The following is a 5,000-nucleotide window of genomic DNA, read 5'->3' on the forward strand; positions in this document are numbered from 1 at the left end:
CCAGTAAGTGATAAAGGTCCAGATTTATAGAGGCATATCAAATTTGGTGATTAGCGCCACCTCCTGACAATAATAGGAAACATTATCGAAAGAGCTGGCTAACGTTAGCCCTCCTGAATATTATTACTGTAAATATCATTAACCTGTTAAAATGACAGGTCATAAACGAGGAGATGGCAATCCCATCCACCTCAATGTCGGCCGAACTGAAAGTTTTCACACTTGGCACCAATGTGCGTTCACAAGCTACACAGTGACGTAATGACCCTTCCTTCTTTTATAGTTTCCTTGTGTTGCACCAGGATGTTCAGATCTTCATCTCCTCTATCTCACTCCAGTAGTATTGTTAGTTCTAGTGTTTCTCCAAATTAAGACTACATTTCCCATCAGCCCCGTTGCCTCCTGCCCCCCCTCCCCCTTCCTGAAGAGGATCAACATGTTGGAAGTGATTTCTCCATCTTCCTTTCCCTCCTTCCACCATCTGCTGCCAGAAACTCTGAAAGCTTTAGCTCCGTTTGCTCTGGAAGAACAGAACTTCTTCCTGTTTTGTGCCGTAAAGCGAACAGAACCTCTTCCTGTTTTGTGCCGTAAAGCGAACAGAACCTCTTCCTGTTTTGTGCCGTAAAGCGAACAGAACCTCTTCCTGTTTTGTGCCGTAAATCGAACAGAACCTCTTCCTGTTTTGTGCCGTAAAGCGAACAGAACCTCTTCCTGTTTTGTGCCGTAAAGCGAAAAGAACCTCTTCCTGTTTTGTGCCGTAAATCGAACAGAACCTCTTCCTGTTTTGTGCCGTAAAGCGAACAGAATCTCTTCCTGTTTTGTGCCGTAAAGCGAAAAGAACCTCTTCCTGTTTTGTGCCGTAAAGCGAACAGAACCTCTTCCTGTTTTGTGCCGTAAAGCGAGCAGAACCTCTTCCTGTTTTGTGCCGTAAAGCGATCCAGCGGTCATCCAGTTTGTCCTGAGACGGCTGAGAGAGACGGTTTTTTTGGGTGTGGTTGTTTTCCCCTGCCTCTATTTAACATCAGCAAAGTGTTTACTTACCTTTCATGTATAAAATACAATTTAATAGAAGTACAGGACAGTTTTCTTTCAGCCGTCTCAGGAAGCACAGGTTAGTGACGTTACTTAGCGCTCATAACTCACAACGCATCAAACAGCTGAACAATTGTTCATTTTGCTGAGTTTCCTTTTAAAGTTAATTGCATAATGACTGCAGCAGTTCTGTCATCCTGTATAGATCCAGGATGACGCTGCTGGACTGACTATAAAAATCCTCTAAGCAGAAAATCTCATATTTCTACATCTGCTGGATCTATAGAATGTAAACGTCATATGAGGTCTGAAAGTCATAATGCAGCAAGCATCATGCCATGCAACCAGTCAGTCAACCCCCCGACCAATCAGGCACCTCCTCCACTGGTCCCGCCTCCTCCTGTTTCCAGCCAATCACCACAGATTTATGAGTGAGGAAAGACAAAAATAAAGTTACTAACAGAAAACATTTCTATAATATGAAGTAAACATGAGTCATCATACAGGAATGTTTATCTGCAGTGGGACTGTAAACTGTGGCCATAATCTAACCTCAGGACCCAGGCAGAGGAAAACAATTATTTACATACCACATATATTTCATATTCATCATATATTTTCATATTATACATACATCTCATTAATTTCCTTGCCTCAATATGTTATACTGCTGTTATTGGTCAAACCTTGCATGCTGTACTTCATGTATTTAAGGATTCAAGTCTATTGGGCTGAAACCCTGTTGTTTTTGTTGGGATTCTTCTTCTTCTTCTTCTTCTTCTTCTTCTTCTTCTTCTTCTTCTTCTTCTTCTTCGTCTTCTTCTTCTCCTTCTTCTTCTTCTTCTTCTTCTTCTTCTTCTTCTTCTTCTTCTTCTTCGTCTTCTTCTTCTCCTTCTTCTTCTTCTTCTTCTTCTTCTTCTGAATTTTCTGCACTAAACTGATCTGTGCCTCAGAGACTGTAAGTCCAAATTTGGTGGATATGTTTCAAATCTCCCTCACTACTCAGGCAACAAAAATGACACCGATCGGCCAGACGGTGGCGCTGTGACAAGCGACTTTACATTTTGACCAATAACTCCTGAACCACAAGGTCCAGAATCCAAAAAATATTTCACTCAGATTCCTCGGCTCAAGCTGAATCCATCGTCAAGTCAGAATTTTGAGTTTAAATTCAGAATTCTGAGTTCTCACTTTAAACTCAGAATTCTGATTTCATTCTCAGAATTCAGAATTCAGGATTCTGACTTTACTCTCAGAATTCTGACTTTAACCTCAGAACTCAAATACATTTTTCACATGTGGCCCTAATCCTCTTCCGTACAAACAAGACAGGAATTTGTAGAAATAACAAAAAAAAAAAAAACCCTAACCCTGAATTAAGAATACCCACTGCTCTATCTCCATAATATTCTTAATGCTTTAATGAAAGTTCAGAAGTCGTCCCCGGGGTCAGAGGTCACGTGACATCACTCACCGCGCTGACCAATCCGCTGGACACGGCCGCGGTCTCCACCCCCTCCACCACGGCCTGGGCGGCCTCGTTGGCCCCGGTGACCGCGCTGTCCGCCGCGACGTTGGCCTGGTCCGCCGTCCTCTGGGCCGCTTTGGGGGGGGGGGGGGGGGGGGTTGCATCCCATGTGACAACAGTTAGATTTCCTATTTCATTTCTCTAATTTGTTACATATTGCACACGTTGATATTTTTATAACATGCTGCAAACGTGAGGAGATTACAAAGTTAAGGTATCGCACGCAATATATGATATGCTGGACTTAAATCTACCTCTACACCCTAAATTGTTTATATAGGCATATATCCGAATTATCCAATTTTCCAAAACAAAAAGAAAACGCTTATTAACATATGTCAACAAAAATGTAAATAGGCCGCACTTATAGGTCAGTGGCTCCTGGAGATGTGCTTCCTGCCTGTCAATGGAGAAAATCACCGATATTTTGAAGGGTAAAAGGGAGACTTTTGATTCCATATGGGAACCATTCATTCTCTTTATGGAAAATATGGATATGTCTGAAAGGGGGGCTGAGGAAACGGGAAATGTTTAAGTGATGAGAGGTCGGGTATGAACAGAGAGGAGAATAACCCTTTTCTTTTCTTAATTTTTATTTATTGATTTACTTTTCACCTGTGTATAATTTTTTCTTTTTTGATTTGTACATTTTATTTAGTTATTTAGTTATTTGGCCACAGTAACGTTTTGTCAATTATGCTTTTCAATATTGTCTTGGTGTTTGTCTAATTGTCTTACTATTGTTGAAAATCAATAAATACATTGTTAAAAAAAACCCAAAAAAACATGCTGCATACATTCCATATTTTTGGGTATAGTCTGATATTGTACACATTTATGATTTGTTTTTTCTTTCAAGTTACCACCTTTAATACTGTTAATACTTTACTTAATTACTACTAATTAACTACTATTAATACTTAATTTAATGTTCATACTTTCATTCATACTTTTCTACCAAACATATTCTAATATTGACATTGTCAGCTGCATGTTTATATAAATCTCTTGGTAACACTTTACAATAAGGGAACATTAATTAAGGGTTAGTTAATGCTTAACTAACCCTTAATTAACAGTTAATTAATGTGTCTGGTAATCATTTACTAATGGTGTTCATGTTAACTAAGGTATTAATTTATACATTATTTAATAGTCATCTTAAATAAATTAAATAAATAAATTAATACCTTAGTTAACATGAACACCATTAGTAAATTACACATTACCTAGCTGTTAATTAAGGGTTAGTTAATGCTTATTGAGAAATTAACTAACCCTTAACTTAGTGACCCTAATTGTAAAGTGTTACCAATTTCTTTTGCTCTGTTCTTTATTATTTCTATTTGTCTTGGTTGTATCCTGTTGGTATTTGCTGCCTCCAGTGGCGGTGAGAGGAACTGTTTGAGTTTGGAGGACTTCATTACCCAGAGTTCCTGTGTGGTGAGGTCAGAGCGGCACGGTGTGTTTCTCACCTGTGTTCACGCCGGTCACCATGCCCTCCTTCGTCTTGCTCCCTGGAAAACAACAAAACAGAGCGCAGGGTTTATGAAACGGTAGAAATGAAGAGTTTGTTTCCAAAACGTTTCAGATCCACAAGAAAAATCACAACCTGAAATCTATCAGTCAATATCTCCAACATATACAGGATCCAGTCAGGTTTCTTGGCTCTTGCACATTTTACTATTATAATATTAATAATAAAAAATATTAAACAATGAAAACAATAAATGAGAAGAAGGTAAGGTAAATAGATCCAGCCATATTATCTTACTTATTCTAAGTCACTCTGGATGGAAACGTCTATGATAAATGGCTAAAATAGAATTAAAGAATTATGTTCCAGATCATTTTGGGGGAAAACCAACGACTGAAGTTTATCATTCAGAATCTAAAATCCAGGATCCGCCTGGAAAAGTCTCATTTAATCTGCCAAGGACTGAAGGTAGTACTGTATCATACAGTACTGTAGTACAGTAGAGTAGTACTGTATCATACAGCACTGTAGTACAGTAGAGTAGTACTGTATCATACAGCACTGTAGTACAGTAGAGTAGTACTGTATCATACAGTACTGTAGTACAGTAGTGTAGTACTGTATCATACAGTACTGTAGTACAGTAGTGTATACTGTATCATACAGTACTGTAGTACAGTAGTGTATACTGTATCATACAGTACTGTAGTACAGTAGTGTAGTACTGTATCATACAGTACTGTAGTACAGTAGTGTATACTGTATGATACAGTACTTACAGCAGTACAGTCAGGTCTGCTCTGTGTCCTGCAGGTTGAACCTGTCTGTTCATTATTAATCACTCAGTTTATTCATGTTCCCTGGCTCTGCCACATGTGGGCTGTTCTGCTTCCAAATGATGGAAATCATGATTCTGATGTACGATTTGAATATTTGTATATATTTTCCCCGCCCCTCTAAGCC

The 5,000-nt window shown here is 38.9% G+C and overlaps 1 pseudogene; it reads right to left on the reverse strand.

Annotated features, from left to right (window-relative positions):
• The window catches only part of LOC139639295 (synuclein-like), a 16,023-nt pseudogene that overhangs the window by 2,269 nt on the left and 8,754 nt on the right, over positions 1–5,000 (reverse strand).

The sequence above is a fragment of the Centroberyx affinis genome, unplaced genomic scaffold (genome assembly GCF_046629955.1).
Source record: "Centroberyx affinis isolate AG114_WGS23_722 - 3 ecotype Tasmania unplaced genomic scaffold, CSIRO-AGI_Caff_v1 ptg007071l_1, whole genome shotgun sequence".
Taxonomy (NCBI): domain Eukaryota; kingdom Metazoa; phylum Chordata; class Actinopteri; order Beryciformes; family Berycidae; genus Centroberyx; species Centroberyx affinis.